Here is a 19399-nt window from a genome sequence, read left to right on the forward strand (position 1 = left end):
TTTGAGTATCTCAGAAACTGCTGATCTCTTGGGTTTTCATACACAACAATCTCTAGAATTTACAGAGAATGTTGTGAAAAGCAAAAAGAAACATTCAGTGAGAGGCCATTCTGTGGGTGAAAGCACCTTGTTAATGAGAGAGGTCAGAGGAGAATGGCCAGATTGGTTCAAACTGACAAGAAGGTAACAGTAATTCAAATAATCAGATGTTACAACACAAACAACAGAAAATCTGCAAATGCTGGAAATCCGAGTAACGCACACAAAATGCGGGAGGAACTCAACAAAGAGTTCCTCCAGCATTTTCTGTATGTTGCTTGAATTCAGGAGCCATGTGAATATGCAGGAAATTTAAGGATGTGCACTTTGCGTAGGCAGAAGGGATTACAGTCGATTCCAGTTAATTGGAATGTATCAGGAGCAGTATATTTTGGCCCAATTATGCTGCTGCCACAATTTGCCAAAGTTTTGTGGAAATAGTTAAAAAAGTATAAAAAAAGACAAACTATTGTTTAACTGAGTAACAAATTAAGTATTTAAATCAAATATTAAACAAATTAGAACACTAACAATACTGCTACAGTACTATAAAATTATAACTCCAAATAATTATCGATGGAGGAATTTATCCAGTGTATGAAGCCGTGTTCTTTTGATTGACTGCAAATGAAGAAAATCAGTGCAGATACCTAGTGCAGATAATACCTTCATACAATGCTTTCAACGATTGTATCCTCCACATCTTAAGTTTCATTGTAACATTCAAGATGATTTTCAATACCTTTAAATTCCTGGCAGTTCCTAACTTGTTGAAGTAGTGACACTATTTCATGGAGCTGAAAGCGCTAATACGAGGGGACATAGTTTCAAGGTGCTTGGAAGTAGGTACAGGGGGGATGTCAGAGGTAAGTTTTTCACACAGAGAGTGGTGGGTGCTTGAAATGCAAGGCCAGCAATGGTGGTGGAGGCAAGTACAATAGGGTCTTTTAAAAGACACTTAGATAGATACATGGAGCTGAGAAAAATAGAGGGCTATGTGGTAGGGAAATTCTAGGCAGTTTCTAGGGTAGGTTACATGGTCGGCACAACATTGTGGGCCGAAGGGCCTGTACTGTGCTGTAGTTTTCTATGTTCAATGTTTTCACTCCTGGTTCTTTCTGACATCTCCAGGCCTGAATGCTTGAAAACGAAGTGAGCAATACAGTTCCAAATTGTCTTACTGCTTATTTCTCATTAACTATCAATGCCAAAGACTACACCTTATGAACGCAAACAGACGAAGCTGATGCTGTTTAATAACTGTTCACTGTAAGCGTGTATGGGGCCTAATAGCCACACAATGTATGTAACTGATGTTAGTTAGAAACTTTGGCAACAGTCTCCTGTCTCAATTGAAAAGTGGTATAGTCCCAACTAAACAAAAGTAATCCCAGCTGTGTTCTGGTTTAGATTTTGTTCTTTGAGATTTGTCCCAAATAAGCAGCTGCCCCAATTAACCAATGGCCCATTTAACCAGATTCCGTTGGGCAGCCTGCTCTGACTTTTCTGCTGTCGGCGCAGCAACGTTCCTGTGACTGGGAGTGGTGAACAGAGAGCTCTGCACCTTGGAAAGCTTCCGAGTGAAGCACTTGACGGCACTGTAGCCTAGCCGTTAGCGTAACACTGTCACAGCACCAGCAACCCAAGTTCAATTCCGCTGTTGTCTGTAAGGAGTTTGTATGTTCTCCCTGTGACTGCTTGGGTTTCCTCCGGGTGCCCTGGTTTCCTCCCACTTTCTAAGGATGTACTGGGTATGTCGTTTACTTGCTCGTGGCAGTGTGGGCTTGTTGTGCAAGGAGGGACTGTTACTATGCCATATCTCTAAATAAAATAAAATTTGATTACTAATTAATTTCCTGAGAAAACTAAAGAAATTTGGCCTGTCCCCCAAAACCCTCACTAATTTTTATAGATACACCGTAGAAAGCATTCTTCTAGGGTGCATCACAACCTGGTATGGAAGTTGTCCTGTCCAAGACCGGAAGAAGCTGCAGAAGATCGTGAACACGGCGCAGCACATCACACAAACTAATCTTACGTCCTTGGACTCACTTTACACTGCACGCTGTCGGAGCAGTAACAATAGACAATAGGAGCAGGAGTAGGTCATTCGGCCCTTCGAGCCAGCACTGCCAGTGCTGCCAGGATAATCAAGGACACGACCCACCCAGCCAACACACTTTTCGTCCCTCTTCCCTCCGGGAGAAGGCTCAGGAACTTGAAGACTCGTACGGCCAGATTTGGGAACAGCTTCTTTCCAACTGCGGTAAGACTGCTGAACGGATCCTGACCCGGATCTGGGCTGTACCCTCCAAATATCCGGACCTGCCTCTCGGTTTTTTTGCTCTACCTTACTTACCATTTTTTGATTTTTTATTTATGATTTATAATTTAAATTTTTAATATTTACTATCGATTTGTAATCCAGGGAGCGGGAAGCACAGAATCAAATATCGCTATGATGATTGTACATTCTAGTATCAATTGTTTGGCGACAATAAAGTATAATTTGGCGCAACATTATGGGCCAAAGTCCTATGTCGCACTGTTCTGTGGTCTTAAGCCAGATTCCTGATGACTGCGTTAATTCCTGGAATCATAGGGTTTTGCTGTGGTAATTTTTGAATCTGATTTGCATCAAACGCACGGGAGTGCAGAAGAATGAAAAGTAGGACACATGATTGTACTGCTGTAAGAGCAATTGGCAGGGAAGATATTGAGAGGCCACTTACTCAGGCTGGGGAGTCTAGAACCAGGGAGACGCTATTCTAATAGTTTTAACTATTTAACCATGAGTCAAGTAACTTCTTTACTCAAGAAATTGCACATGTTTGAACTTCTCCATCCTCAGGGAGCTGTGTCATTCAGTGCATTCCAGTCTGAGATTGATAGATTTTTGGATGCAAGGATGTGGGGGTGGATTGGAAAAGTGAACTGGATTGACTGTGATATAATTGAGCCAAACTATAAGGGACAACTTCCATTTATGTTCTTAAAAAGATGGATTGCAGCTGGAGCACTGGGGCTCCACAGGGAACTGTCTTGTCTCCCTTTCCCTTCACCATTTACACCTTGGACTTCAACTACTGCACAGAGTCTTGTCATCTTCAGAAGTTTTCTGATGACTCTGCCATAGTTGGATGCGTCAGTAAGGAAGATGAGGCTGAGTACAGGGCTACGGTAGGAAACGTTGTCACATGGTGTGAGCAGAATTATCTGCAGCTTAATGTGAAAAAGACCAAGGAGCTGGTGGTAGACCTGAGGAGAGCTAAGGTACCGGCAACCCCTGTTTCCATACAGGGGGTCAGTGTGGACATGGTGGAGGACTACAATTACCTGGGGATACGAATTGACAATAAACTGGACTGGTCAAAGAACACGGAGGCTGTCTACAAGAAGGGTCAGAGCCGTCTCTATTTCCTGAGGAGACTGAGGTCCTTTAACATCTGCTGGACGATGCTGAGGATGTTCTATGAGTCTGTGATGGCCAGTGCGATCATGTTTGCTGTTGTGTGCTGGGGCAGCAGGCTGAGGGTAGCAGACACCAAAAGAATCAACAAACTCATTCATAAGGCTAGTGATGTTGTGGGGATGGAACTGGACTCTCTGACGGTGGTGTCTGAAAAGAGGATGCTGTCCAAGTTGCATGCCATCTTGGACAATGTCTCCCATCCACTACATAATGTACTGGGTGGGCACAGGAGTACATTCAGCCAGAGACTCATTCCACCGAGATGCAGCACAGAGCGTCATAGGAAGTCATTCCTGCCTGTGGCCATCAAACTTTACAACTCCTCCCTTGGAGGGTCAGACACCCTGAGCCAATAGGCTGGTCCTGGACTTATTTCCTGGCATAATTTACATATTGCTATTTAATTATTTATGGTGCAACTGTAACGAAAACCAATTTCCGCCGGGATCAATAAAGTATGACTATGACTATGAAATAACCACACTTTACAACAGTGGTGTGTAGAAGAACATCTCTGAATGCACAACACATTGGTTGGACTACAGCAGCAGAAGATCAGGAACATACACTCAGTGGCCACTTTATTAGGGACCTCCTGTTCCTAATAAAGTGGCCACTGAATGTACATGTGATAAATAAACTTGAATCTTGAACCTTAAAAAGTTTAAGGGATTATGCAGCAAAGGGGAATCAGCCCAGATCTTATTGAAGAGCAAAGCATTTTTGAAGGGCTAAATTTCTTCCTTTGTGTTTGCCAAACATTTCACAAGGATGTTGGTGCTGGTTCTTCTGTCTTGCCTGAGGAAGAGGCCTTTGTCTTTCTTTGTTTATCAACATGTAATATGATAGCACTTGTGTCTTCTTCTTATCCAATGGCTTTCAGATCTTCTAACTCAGTTCTTCGGGATCGAGCGTGGATTGCATCCACTCTGATGCTGTTGGTTTTGAGGCGCTGAGTATATTGGTATGCTTGTCGCATTCACAGATGAAGCAGAGGGTTGTGAGGTTATGCATGCCTTCTGTTCTTTCGTGCACGACCATGATGTCCTCAATACCATCCTGAACACCACTTCTCCACTTTGAGTCACCATGGTGCCGAGGCTCCTAGGGTTTAGTGAGGATGAATCAGTGTTTTGGCAGTGCAGAGAATTGATAATCGGTTTATTATTGTCACACAAACGAAGATAGAGTGAAAAACCTCCATTCAGGGCCCCAAACAATCCTTCCAGGTGAGGCAACACTTCACCTGTGAATCTGCTAGTGTCTGGTGCTCCTGATGTGGCCTCCTCTACATTGGTGTCTCGTTGTAAATTGGGGGACTGTTTCATCGAGCACTTCTGCACCCTCCGCCACAATCGTGACTTCCCCGTGGCCAAACATTTTAATTCCGAGTCCCATTCCCATTTCGACATCACGAGGAAATCTGGAGATGCTGGAAATTCACGCAACACGCACAAAAAATGCTGGTGAACGCAGCAGGCCAGGCAACATCTATAGGAAGAGGTACAGTCGACGTTTTGGGCCGAGACCCTTTGTCAGGACTAACTGAAAGAAGAGATAGTAAGAGATTTGAAAGTGGGAGGGGGATGGGGAGATCCAAAATGATAGGAGAAGACAGGAGGGGGAGGGATGGAGCCAAGAGCTGGACAGGTGATTGGCAAAAGGGATACGAGGCTGGAGAAGGGAAGGGATCATGGGACAGGAGGCCTAGGGAGAAAGAAAGGGGGAGGGGGGAAAAACCCAGAGGATGGGCAAGGAGTTATAGTGAGAGGGACAGAGGAAGAAAAAAGAGAGGGGAAAAAAGGGGGAAAGAAAAAAAGATAAATAAATAAGGGATGGGGTACGAAGGGGAGGTGGGGGATTAACGGAAGTTAGAGAAGTCAATGTTCATACCATCAGGTTGGGGGCTACCCAGACGGAATATAAGATGTTGTTCCTCCAACCTGAGTGTGACTTCATCTTGACAGTAGAGGAGGTCGTGGATAGACATATCAGAATGGGAATGCCAACTGCCTACGGGACATCAACTGTCTTGACTTCACCATACCTTGTTCCCATTCCAACCTCACTCCTTCTGAATGCTGTACTCTCCACTCCCTCCGCACTAATCCTAACCTTACTATAAAACCCGCCGATAAGAGGGGTGCTGTTGTAGTCTGGCCTACTGACCTCTACCTTGCTGAGGCACAGCGACAACTCGCCGATACCTCCTCTTATTTATTCCTCGATCATGACCCCACTAAGGAGCACAGGACATTGTCTCCCACACCATCACCAACATTATCAGCTCAGGGGATCTCCCATCCACTGCTAACAACCTTATAGTTCCCACACCCCGCACTTCCCATTTCTACCTTCTACCCAAGGTCCACAAACCTGCCTGTCCAGGTACCCCATTGTCTGAGCTTGCTCCTGCCCCACCAAACTCATTTCTGCATACCTTGACACTGTTTTATCCCCCCTTGTTCAATCCCTTCCCATCTATGCTTGTGACACTTCTCACGCTCTGAATTTTTTCAATGACTTTAAGTTCCCTGGCCCCCACCGCTTTATTTTCACCATGGATGTCCAGTCCCTATATACCTTCATCCCCCACCAGGAAGGTCTCAAAGCTCTCCGCTTCTTTTTGGATTCTAGACCTAACCAGTTGTCCTCTATCACCACTCTCCTCCGTCTAGCGGAATTAGTCCTTACTCTTGATAATTTCTCCTTTGACTCCTCCCACTTCCTCCAAACTAAAGGTGTAGTCATGGGCACTCGTATGGTTCCCAGCTATGCCTGCCTTTTTGTTGGCTTTGTGGAACAATCCGTGTCACAGCCTATACTGGTATCTGTCCCCCACTTTTCCTTCGCTACATCGATGACTGCATTGGTGCTGCTTCCTGCACGCATGCTGGGCTCGTTGACTTCATTAACTTTGCCTCCAACTTTCACCCTGCCCTCAAGTTTACCTGTTCCATTTCCGACACCTCCCTCCCCTTTCTTGATCTTTCTGTCTCTATCTGTGGAGACAGCTTATCTACTGATGTCTACTATAAGCCTACGGACTCTCGCAGCTACCCGGACTATTCCTCTTCCCACCCTGTTTCTTGCAAAAATGCTATCCCCTTCTCGCAATTCCTCCATCTCCACTGCATCTGCTCTCAGGATGAGGCTTTCATTCCAGGATGAAGGAGATGTCCTCCTTTTTTGAAGAAGGGGGCTTCCCTTCCTCCACCATCAACTCTGCTGTCAAACACATCTCCCCCATTTCACGTACATCTGCTCTCACTCCATCCTCCCGCCACCCCACTAGGAATGGGGTTTCCCTTGTCCTCACCTACCACCCCACCAGTCTCCGGGTCCAACATATAATTCTTCATAACTTCTGCCACCTCCAACAGGATCCTACCACAAAGCACATCTTTCCCTCCCCCCTCTTTTCTGCTTTCCACAGGGATCGCTCCCTACGCGACTCCCTTGTCCATTCGTCCCCCCATCCCTTCCCACCGATCTCCCTCCCAGCACTTATCCTTGTAAGCGGAATAAGTGCTACGCATGCCCTTACACTTCCTCCCTCACCACCATTCAGGGCCCCAGACAGTCCTTCCAGGTGAGGTGACACTTCACCTGTGAGTCGGCTGGGATGATATACTGCGTCCAGTGCTCCCGATGCTGCCTTCTATACATTGGCGAGACCCAACGCAGACTGAGAGATCGTTTCGCTGAACAACTACGCTCTGTCCGCCAGAGAAAGCAGGATCTCCCAGTGGCCACACATTTTAATTCCTTGTCCCATTCCCATTCTGATATGTCTATCCACGACCTCCTCTACTGTAAAGATGAAGCCACACTCAGGTTGGAGGAACAACACCTTATATTCCGTCTGAGTAGCCTCCAAGCTGATGGCATGAACATTGACTTCTCTAACTTCTATTAATGCCCCACCTCCCCTTTGTACCCCATCCCTTATTTATTTATTTATTTATTTATCTTTTTTTTTTTCTTTCCCCCTTTTTTCTTTCTTTTTTCTCCCTCTGTCCCTCTCACTATAACTCCTTCCCCCTCCCCCTTTCTTTCTCCCTCAGCCTCCTGTCCCATGATCCTCTCCCTTCTCGAGCCTCGTATCCCTTTTGCCAATCAACTTAACAGCTCTTAGCTCCATCCGTTCCCCCTCCTATCATTTCGGATCTCCCCCTCCCCCTCCCACTTTCAAATCTCTTACTATCTCTTCCTTCAGTTAATCCTGACGAAGGGTCTCTGCCCGAAACGTTGACCGTACCTCTTCCTATAGATGCTGCCTGGCCTGCTGCGTTCACCAGCATTTTTTGTGTGTGTTGCTCCCATTTTGACATGTCAATCCATGGCCTCCTCTTGTGCCAAGATGAGGCCACCCTCAAGGTGGAGGAGTAACACCTTATATTCCATCTGGTTACCTCCCCAATTTGAGACATGAATATTGATTTCTTTTGTTGAACAAATTTCCCCCTCCCCCCATACCCCGTCCCCTTTCTCAATTCCCCACTCTGACCTTACAATTCTTTCCCCGGGTCCCCTCTTCCTTCCCTTTCTACTATTGTCCACTGTCCTTTCCTATTGAATTCTTTCTTCTCCCGCCCTTGACCTTTCCCACCCACCTGGCTTCACCTATCACCTTCCAACTGGCCTCTTTCCCCCTCCCCCCACCTTTAAATTCTGGCATCTTCCCCCCCCCCCTCAGTCCTGAAGAAAGGTCTCGGCCGAAACGTTGACTGTTTATTCATTTCCATAGATGACGCCTGACCTGCTGAGTTCCCCCAGCATTTTGTGTGTGTTACTCTGACTTCCTTGTGAGAGTGAAAAATTTCGGTCTTCATGTCATTCGTACAGATCATTTAGTCACATCAATGTTTTGGGACAGCGCAAAAGGAAAGCAAACTGGATTGGGTTTTTGGTGAGTTGACAAGAATGATTGATGAAGGTGGAGCTGTTGATGTTGTCTGTATGGATTTTAGTAAGGCACTTGACAAGGTCTCTCATAAAGAGTCTCAACCAGAGATTAATAAACATGGGATCCGTGGCGAATTGGCTGCTTGCATTTGGACTGTCTTGTCGATAGAAGACAGAGGGTGGTGGTCGAAGGGACTTATTCTAGCTGGAGATCGTTTGTTTACATTGCTTATCAAAAGTATTCCCCCCCCCCCGAAGTTTTTGTGTTTTATTGTTTTACAACAGTGAATCACAGTGGATTTAATTTTGGTTTTTTGACACTAATCAACAGAAAAGACTCTTTCGTGTCAAAATGAAAATAAATTTCTACAAATTGATCTAGATTTATTACAGTTATTAAATACAAAATAATTGATTGTGTAATTACTCACTCCCTTCAAGTCAGTATTTAGTAGATGCACCTTTGGCAGCAATTACAGCCCTGAGTCTGTGTGGATAGGTCTCTATCAGCTGTGCACATCTGGACATTGTAATTTTTCCCCATTCTTCTTTACAAAAGAGGTCAAGCTCTGTCAGATTGAATGGGGATCGTGGGTGAACAGCCCTTTTCAAGTCCAACCGCAAATTCTCAATTAGATTGAGGTCTTGACTCTGATTTGACCACTCCAGGACATTAATTTTGTTGTTTTTAAGCCATTCCTGTGTAGCTTTGGCTTTATGCTTGGGGTCATTGTCCTGCTGGAAACGAAAATCTCCCACATCGCAGTTCTCTTGCAGACTACATCAGGTTTTCCTCCAGGATTTTCCTGTATTTTGCTGCATTCAATTTACCCTCTACCTTCACAATCTTTCCAGGGCCAGCTGCAGTGAAGCATCCCCACAGCATGATGCAGCCACCACCATTCTTCACTGTAGGGATGGTGTGTTTTTGTTGATGTGCAGTGTTTGGCTAATGCCGAACATAACGTTTAGTCTGATTGGTAAATGTTCAATTTTGGTTTCATCAGACAATAGAACCTTCTTTCAGCTGATGTCAGAGTCTTCCACATGCCTTCTGGCAAACTCTAGCCGAGATTTCATGTGAGTTTTTTTCAACAGTGGCTTTCTCTTTGCCAGTCTCCCATAAAACTATAAGTGTCACCCAGGTAACACTTGTATGCGCAGCCTCTCCCATCTCAGCCACTGAAACTCCTCCAGAGTTGTCATAGGTCTCTTAATGACCTCCCATGCTAAACCCCGTCTTGCACGTTCACCCGGTTCTTAAGGACAGTCTGCTCTTGGCAGATTTACAACTGTGCCATATTCTTTCCAGTTGAAGGAGTCCAGGCAAATTCAGTTCAGCTCAGTGTTCGTTTTCTGTAGGCCACCCTGATCCAAAATCACCCAAAGTACTAACAAAAAAAAGGAGCACCCAGAAACGCATCATAGGGTTGTTACGTAACCGGAAACAATGAATATCAATTGAGACAGGTTATATAAAAACAACCAAACATTTATTAAACACGGATAAACAATAAAAAAAAACAAACGAAAACCTTCACCGGAAGTTAACCGCTATCGTCACTCGGCACTGGTTCTTAAAGCGTTAAATGCGAAAACAGTTCTTAAAGCGGTAAAGTCAGATATAGTTCTTAAAATGGTAAATTCGAAAGTCCAACAGATTTATACGTTCAATTGGGAGAGACTTCTCTGGAGAAGGATTTCTTCATAGACGTGACTTTCCTGCTGGTTCTGTCCAAAGGATTCATGATGCAGGAAATAAACAGTTTAAAACAACTGACCTTAAATTCTAGAGAGCAAACCTTGCATGAACTCTTTTCTCTTTTGGCAAGAGTTATCCTCGATGCAGGTCACTACTCCTTCAACGAAGACTCAATAAGGTCGATCCTTTGTTAGACTGCTGAATGATACCGACTCCTCTCAATCCTTCGGGTCCTGTACTTCGATAAAGTCTTCACTCTCCCGTACTACTGCTGGAATAAGGTACATCAACATATCTAGCAAAAATTGCCAAAGCAGCACTATTGTACCTTGCAACAGAATGTACACTCTGTTTTAAAAATGAAACTACGTCATAAAAACAAATACGCAATAGAAACGGAGACACAGACGCACGTTCCAGCTGAAAATCTAAAAACTAAAAACTAACTGCGTCGTCTGGGTTCTTCCCTTATATATCCGTGGTGCACATATCATCACGTGACCTCACATTGGCGGGAAAATTACATCAGGTGACCTCCAAAAGACCATTACATCATTCTCACAAAAAAAATCACGGATCTCCTTGAGGTATGTAACAGGGTCAACTACAGAGTCCAATCCATAAACCGCATCGATTAATCCTGGCTCCTACACCATTCTCCGTTTGGTTAGATGCTTTAAATTACAGCTAGTGTTGGTGAATCAGGAAAGAGTTGGTGGGCGTATGTGATAGAATTTTTTTGCCACAAATGCCTTTGGAGGGCAAGTCATTGCAGTGGAAGTAGGTAGGTTCTTGATTGGTAAAGGCATCAAAAGTTACAGGGAAAAGGCAGAACAGAGTTGAAAGATAATAAATCAACCATGATTGAATGGCAGAACAGGCTCGATGGGCCAAATGGCTAATTCTGCTCCTATGTCTTATGGTCTTAATAAGTTAAATATGGTTAGAGGTGACATCAGATGCATCTCAACTCTGGCAGAGTTTGCAGGCCATTACTTCCTACAAAGCAAAAGACAGCGATGCCTCACTACCAGATGAGCTCAATGCTTTGAAAGGGAGAATAAAACCACAGCTATGAAGATCCCTGCAGCATCTGATGACCCTGTGATCTCCGTCTCTGAGGCTGCCGTCAGACTGTCTTTCAAGAGGGTAAACTCTCACAAGGCAGTAAGGCCCAATGGAGGACCTGGTAAGGCTCTGAAAACCTGGGCCAATTAAGGGCAACAATTATACCAGTGCCCAAGAAGATCAGCATGAGCTGCCTCCAGTAGCACTACATCTACAGTAATGAAATACTTTGAGAGGTTGGTCATGGCTATAAACAACATCTGGTTCAGGAAGGACCTGGACCCACTGCAATTTGCCTACAGCCACAATAGGACTACAGCAGACACTATCTCAATGGCTCTCCGTGCAGGCTTGGATCACCCGGACAGTGCAAATACCTATGTCAGGATGCTGTTTATTGACTATAGTTCAGCATTTAACACCATCATTCCTACAGTCCTGATCAGAGAGCTACAGAACGTAGGCCTCTGTACCTCCTTCTGCATCTGGATCCTTGACTTCCTAACCAGAAGACCACAATCTATGCAGATTGGAAATAACATCTCCACCTCGCTGACAATCAACACTGGCACACACCAGGGATGTGTGCTTAGCCCACTGCTTTATTCTCTCTACACCATGACTATGTGGCTAGGCATAGAGCAAATGCCATTGTTGGCAGAATTTCGGATGCTGGCGAAGGAGCGTACTGGAGCCAGATATACCAGTTATTTGAGTGGTGTCGTAAAAACAACAGCAAGACCAAAGAGCGGATTGTGGACTTCAGAAAGCGTGAGACAAGGGAACACAAACAATCCTCATAGAGGGATCAGAAGATGAAAGAGTGAGTAATTTCAAGTTCCTGGGTGTCAATATCTCTGACAACCTAACATGACGCAACATATTGATGCAGCTATAAAGAAGGCAAGTCTGGCTATATTTCATTCAGAGTTTGAAAGGATTTAGTTGGTCAACTAAAACACTCGAAAACTTCTACAAAGGTACTTTGGAGTGCATCCTGAATGGCTGCAGCGCCATTTGGTATGCACAAGATCAAAGTAAGTTGCAAGAACTTGTAAAATTAGTCAACTCTATCTTGGGTACTAGCCTCCATAGTATCCAAGACATCTTCAAGGACCAGCACCTTAGGAAGGTGGCGTCCATCATGAAGTATTCCCACCACCCAGGACATGCCCTCTTTGCACTGTTACCACTGGGAAGGAAGTACAGAAGCCTGAAGGCACACTCTCAGTGATTCACGAACAGCTTCTTCCCCTCCCCCCAACCCATCTGATTTCTAAGTGAACACTGAACCCATGAACGCTACTTTTTATTTCTGTTTTTTTTGCACTACTTGTTTTAACTTAACTGTTTAATAGACAGAAATATACTTAATATACCTCAGTTTTTTCTCTATATTTATTTACACAGGCAGTGAAGAAAGTGAATGGCATGCTGGCCTTCATAACAAGGGGAATTGAGTATAAGAGCAAAGAGGTCCTTCTGCAGCTGTACAGGGCCCTGGTGAGACCACACCTGGAGTACTGTGTGCAGTTTTGGTCTCCAAATTTGAGGAAAGACATTCTTGCTATTGAGGGAGTGCAGCGTAGGTTCACAAGATTAATACCCAGGATGGCGGGACTGTCATATGTTGAAAGATTGGAGTGACTGGGCTTGTATACTCTGGAATTTAGAAGGCTGAGAGGGGATTTTATTGAAACATCTAAGATTATGAAGGGATTGGACACGCTAGAGACAGGAAGCATGTTCCTGCTGATGGGCGAGTCCAGAACCAGAGGCCACAGTTTAAGAATAAGGGGTAGGCCATTTAGAACGGAGTTGAGGAAAAACTTTTTCACCCAGAGAGTGGTGGATATATGGAATGCTCTGCCCCAGAAGACTGTGGAGGCCAAGTCTCTGGATGCTTTCAAGAAAGAGATGGATAGAGCTCTTAAAGATAGCGGAATCAAGGGTTATGGGGATAAGGCAGGAACTGGATACTGATTGTGGATGATCAGCCATAATCACAGTGAATGGCGGTGCTGGCTCGAAGGGCCGAATGGCCTACTCCTGCACCTATTGTCTATTGTCTATTATCATGTATTTCATTGTACTACTTCCGCAAATTTAACAATTCTCGCAACATATGCCGGTAGTATTAAATCTGATTCTGAAGTTGCCAGGAAATAGATTTGCGAAGTGGATCACACAAGATAATGCAGACACGAGAATCCGGATTTAAAACGAACAGTAATTGGTAATCAGATTATTGTCACGTATACCGAGATGGAGAGAAAATGTATGTGCCATGCAGACAGATCACTCCATGCATGAGGTAGCACAAACGGGGACAAGAAAACAGAAGGCACAATCTGGTGTTATAGTGGACTAATTCTGCTCCTATCTCTCATAGTTATAGAGAAAGTGCAGTACAAGTAAATAAAATAAAGTGTAAGCACGATGTCACGGCAGCCCGAAGGTCGATCAGAAGTTTGGAAGGCCAAGCCTGATGGATGAAGGCTGGAGATTGGAAGTCTGTCCAGGAGTTGGAGGACTGTCTGTGTGTGTGTGTGTGTGTGTGTGTGTGGTTGGGTAGGAGGGAGGGAATGGGCTTGCTTCTCCAGAATATCGTCAACAGGATCTTACACCTAACACATCTTTGTTTCCACCCCACTTTCTGCAGGCATCAGCCCCTCCATGATTTCCTTGTCTATTCGTCCCTTTCCACTGATCTCCTTCCTGGCACTTATCCTTGTAAGTGGCGGAAGTGCTGCACCTGCCCATTCACCTCCTCCCTCACCTCCATTCAGAGCCCTAAACAGTTCTTCCAGGTGAGGCACCCCTTCACCTGTGAGTCTGTTGGGGTCATCTAACCTATCCCAGTGCTCTTCCTCTTCATCGGTGAGACCTGACGTAGGTTGGGGACCAGTTTGTTGAGCACAAAATAGTACGGTTGTACTATTTTGACTTCCCTTGTCAGCCACAGCTGTAGTATTTCTATGTTTTTGGAATACATCTATCCTGCATTTCCTCATTTTCCCCAGAAACACACGCCATTGATGGTCTGCTGACACCCTTGACAGCAACTCCTTCCAATTTACTTTGGCCAACTTCTCTCTCATAACACTGTAATTTCCCTTACTCCACTGAAATACTGCTATGTCAGACTTTACTTTCTCCCTATTAAATTTCAAGGTGAACTCAGTCATCTTGTGATCACTGTCGCCTAAGGGTTCTTTTACCCTAAGTTCCCTAGTCATCTCCGGTTCATTACACAACACCCAATCCAGTAGAGCTGATCCCCTAGTAGGCTCAATGACAAACTGCTCTAAAAAGCCACCTCAAAGGCATTCAACAAACTCACTCTCTTGAGATCCATTTCCAACCTGATTTTCCCAATCAACCTACATGTTGAAATCTCTCATGACTATTATAACATTGCCCTTTTGACATGCCTTTTCTAGTTCCTGTTGTAATCTTTGGTCCACATCCCAGCTACTGTTGTGAGGCCTGTATATAACTGCCATCAGGGTCCTTTTACTCTTGCAGTTTCTTAACTCAACCCACAAGATTTCAACAGCTTCTGATTCTATGTCACATCTTTCTACTGATTTTATGCTACTCTTTACCAGTAGAGCCATGCTATCCCCTCTGCCTACCTTCCTATCCCTCTGATACAATGTGTAACCTTGGACATTCAGCTCCCAACTACAACCATCCTTTTGCCATGATTCGGAGATGGCTACATCATACCCGACAATCTGTAAAACTGCAACAAGATCATTCACTTTATTTTTTATACTCCGTGCATTGAGATATAACACTTTGAGTACTGTATTTGCTACTCCTTTTGATTCTGCATCCCTAATGCACTGATACTCACTCTGCCGGCTGCAATCATGTCCTATCATCTGCCCGTCCTTCCTGACAGTCTGACTGCATGCTATCTTTGCTTTTTTTTACCATCCATCCTATCCTGAGTCCCTTCACTCCAGTTCCCACTCACTGAAAAATTAGTTTAAACCCTCCCCAACAGCTCTAACAAATCTGCCTGCGAGAATATTGGTTCCCTTCAGGTTCACGTACAACTGTCATTTTTGAACAGGTCATATCTCCCCAGAAGAGGAGATCCCAATGATCCGAGAACCTGAAGCCCTGCCCTCTGCACCAGCTTCTCAACCACACGTTAATTTACCAAATCATCCTGTTTCTACCCTCACTAGCGCCTGACACAGGCAGTGATCCAGAAATTATTACCCAGGAGGTCTTGCTTCTCAGCTTTCTGCCTAGCTTTCTAAATTCTCTTTTCAGGACCTCATGCTTTTCCTTACTATGTCATTGGTACCAATATGTACCAAGACATCTGGCTGCTCTCCCTCCCCCTCCAAAATGTTGTGGGCATGATCTGAGACATCTCTGACCCTGGCACTTGGGAGGCAACATACTATTCGGGTGTCCTGTTCATGTCCACAGAATCTCCTGTCTGTTCCCCTGACTATCGAGTCCCCTATCACTACCACTCCCTCTTCTCCCTCTTTCCCTTCTGCACCATGGACCTGTGCTCAGTGCCAGTAACCCGGTTTCCATGGTATTCTCCTGGAAGGTCATCCTCCACACCAGTATCCAAAACAGTAATCTTATTATTGAGGGGAATGGCCACAGGGTTGCTCTGCACTAACTGTCTATTCACATTTCCGTTTCTCCTGACAGTCATCCAGCTACTCGCCTCCTGCAACTTTGGGGTGACAACTTCCCTGTAACTCTGATTGATTATCTCCTCACGCTCCTGTACAAGCCGAACATCATCCAGCTGCTGCTCCGGATCCCTGACACGGTCTTCAAGGAGCTACAGCTGGATGCATTTCATGCAGATGTGGTTCCCCGGGAGACTCTGGGTCTCCCAGGACTCCAGCATCCGGCATGAAGAACACACAACAGCTACTTACTGCACGAGGTACAGTAAGAGAAAACAAAAAAGGGAACCCTAACAGAAGCTTGCCCAGAGCCAATTCCTGTTTCAAGCTGAAGCCTCCTCTGAACCAAAGCCCGACACTCCGACTCTCATCACTCACTTACTCCCAACAATGGCCTCCCCGCTTGTTTGTCCCCTCTGTACTTTTAAACAAGCGTCACTGACCTGCGAGGCTCTCCTTTTAAACGAGTGTTGCCGGCTTTCGAGAAAACTCCTGCCACTGATTGGGCCGTCAGAATTTTGGCTGGAACATTCCCCCTCACCTGGCTTCACCAACTTCACCAACTTTTCATCACTTGCCAACTTAACTCCTTCCCATCCACCTACCTTATTCTGATTTCTTTCACCTTCCTTTCCCATCCTAATGACGGGTCTCGGCCCAAAACGTCAACTGTTTATTTATTTCTATAGATGCTACCTGACCTGCTGAGTTCCTCCAGCATTTTATGTGTCTAACACTCACTTTGCTGTTGTTTTGTTGTGTTTTGTGTTATTCTGCTGAACATTGTGGGCATGCTACATTGGTGCCTGAATATGTAGCGACACATGTGGGCTACCCCAGTACATCCTTGGCGTGTTGATTGTTAAAGGAAGAAGGTGGCAGAGTTTGAATCAAAACATTGGTTATAATCAATTCCTATACCTTGCTGGAAACCTGAGAAGAGTTTATTCGTCATAGATGCCAAGAAAGCATTAGGTCCTTTTTAAAGAATAACACAGTCTGCACAGCAATGCTAGCCTAGTCTGAAAGGATCCTGTATGCTTTTAACCTAGAACGTAGAACAGTACAGCACAGCACAGGAAAAGGCCTTTCGGCTCATGACGTCAAGTTAAATTTAATCATTGTGCCTGCACATCATCAATATCTCTCCATTCCCTCAGGACCAAGAATCTGCTTAAGTGTCTCTGAAACGCCACCATTGTTCCAAGCAACTACCACTGTCTGTGTGAGGAAAAGGAAACTTAGCTCACACATCTGCTTTAAAACTTTCTTCCTCTCTCTTAAACCTCTATCCTCTATTCTTTGACACTTTCACCTTGGAAAAAAGACCATAAGACACAGGAGCGGAATTAGGCCATTTGGCCCATTGAGTCTGCTCCACCATTTCATCAAGGCTCATCCATTTTCCCTCTCAGTCCCAATCTCCTGCCTTCTCCCTGTATCCCTTCATGCCCTGGCTAATCAAGAATATATCGACCTCTGCCTTAAATATACTCAATGACTTGGCCTCCACAGCTGCCTGTGACAATGAATTCCACAGATTCACCACTCTGGCGAGAGAAATTCCTTCTCATCTCTATACTAAAAGAACACCTATTCTGAGGCTGTGTCCTCTGGTCTTAGACTTCCCCACCATAGAAAACATCTCCACATCTGCCTGATCAAGGCCTTTCAACATTGGATAGCTTTCAATGAGCTCACACTCATTCTTCTGAATACCAGTGAGTAGAGACCCAAAGTTATCAAACACTTCTCATATGAGTATTCAATCCCGGAATAACTTTGTGAACCTTTTTTCAACGCTCTCCAATGTCAGCAGCATATCTTACCTTAGACAAGGGGCCCAAACTTCAAAAAGTCTCTGACTACCTACCCTATCTACTTCTCTCATAGTTTTATAAACTTACTTCAGATCTCCTCTCAACCTTCAACGCTCCAGAAAAAAACAATCCAACCTGTCTTGCCCTGGAGGAGGAAACTAATCTTGAGCCCTTTAACTTTTCGGTGAATTTCGAGGATTTAGCGTCCCTGTAAAGTTACAGAGACACCTTCTTTTAATTCCTTTACCGAAGTGCTTGACATTTACAATCAAGTTCTGGACTGGAGCCAGATATACCAGTTATTTGAGTGATGTCGTAAAAACAACAGCAAGACCAAAGAGCTGATTGTGGACTTCAGAAAGCGTGAGACAAGGGAACACAAACAATCCTCATAGAGGGATCAGAAGATGAAAGAGTGAGTAATTTCAAGTTCCTGGGTGTCAATATCTCTGACAACCTAACATGACGCAACATATTGATGCAGCTATAAAGAAGGCAAGTCTGGCTATATTTCATTCAGAGTTTGAAAGGATTTAATTGGTCAACTAAAACACTCGAAAACTTCTACAAAGGTACTTTGGAGTGCATCCTGAATGGCTGCAGCGCCATTTGGTATGCACAAGATCAAAGTAAGTTGCAAGAACTTGTAAAATTAGTCAACTCTATCTTGGGTACTAGCCTCCATAGTATCCAAGACATCTTCAAGGACCAGCACCTTAGGAAGGTGGCGTCCATCATGAAGTATTCCCACCACCCAGGACATGCCCTCTTTGCACTGTTACCACTGGGAAGGAAGTACAGAAGCCTGAAGGCACACTCTCAGTGATTCACGAACAGCTTCTTCCCCCCGCCCCAACCCATCTGATTTCTAAGTGAACACTGAACCCATGAACGCTACTTTTTATTTCTGTTTTTTTTGCACTACTTGTTTTAACTTAACTGTTTAATAGACAGAAATATACTTAATATACCTCAGTTTTTTCTCTATATTTATTTACACAGGCAGTGAAGAAAGTGAATGGCATGCTGGCCTTCATAACAAGGGGAATTGAGTATAAGAGCAAAGAGGTCCTTCTGCAGCTGTACAGGGCCCTGGTGAGACCACACCTGGAGTACTGTGTGCAGTTTTGGTCTCCAAATTTGAGGAAAGACATTCTTGCTATTGAGGGAGTGCAGTGTAGGTTCACAAGATTAATACCCAGGATGGCGGGACTGTCATATGTTGAAAGATTGGAGTGACTGGGCTTGTATACTCTGGAATTTAGAAGGCTGAGAGGGGATTTTATTGAAACATCTAAGATTATGAAGGGATTGGACACGCTAGAGGCAGGAAGCATGTTCCTGCTGATGGGCGAGTCCAGAACCAGAGGCCACAGTTTAAGAATAAGGGGTAGGCCATTTAGAACGGAGTTGAGGAAAAACTTTTTCACCCAGAGAGTGGTGGATATATGGAATGCTCTGCCCCAGAAGACTGTGGAGGCCAAGTCTCTGGATGCTTTCAAGAAAGAGATGGATAGAGCTCTTAAAGATAGCGGAATCAAGGGTTATGGGGATAAGGCAGGAACTGGATACTGATTGTGGATGATCAGCCATAATCACAGTGAATGGCGGTGCTGGCTCGAAGGGCCGAATGGCCTACTCCTGCACCTATTGTCTATTGTCTATTATCATGTATTTCATTGTACTACTTCCGCAAATTTAACAATTCTCGCAACAT

At 44.6% G+C, this 19399-nt stretch overlaps 1 protein-coding gene across 1 annotated transcript in view; it reads left to right on the forward strand.

Annotated features, from left to right (window-relative positions):
* The window catches only part of LOC134339443 (long-chain fatty acid transport protein 1-like), a 98615-nt gene that overhangs the window by 5443 nt on the left and 73773 nt on the right, over positions 1-19399 (forward strand). The gene's annotated exons all lie outside the window — the stretch shown is intronic.

The sequence above is a fragment of the Mobula hypostoma genome, chromosome 29, assembly GCF_963921235.1.
Source record: "Mobula hypostoma chromosome 29, sMobHyp1.1, whole genome shotgun sequence".
In the NCBI taxonomy this organism is placed as follows: Eukaryota; Metazoa; Chordata; class Chondrichthyes; order Myliobatiformes; family Myliobatidae; genus Mobula; species Mobula hypostoma.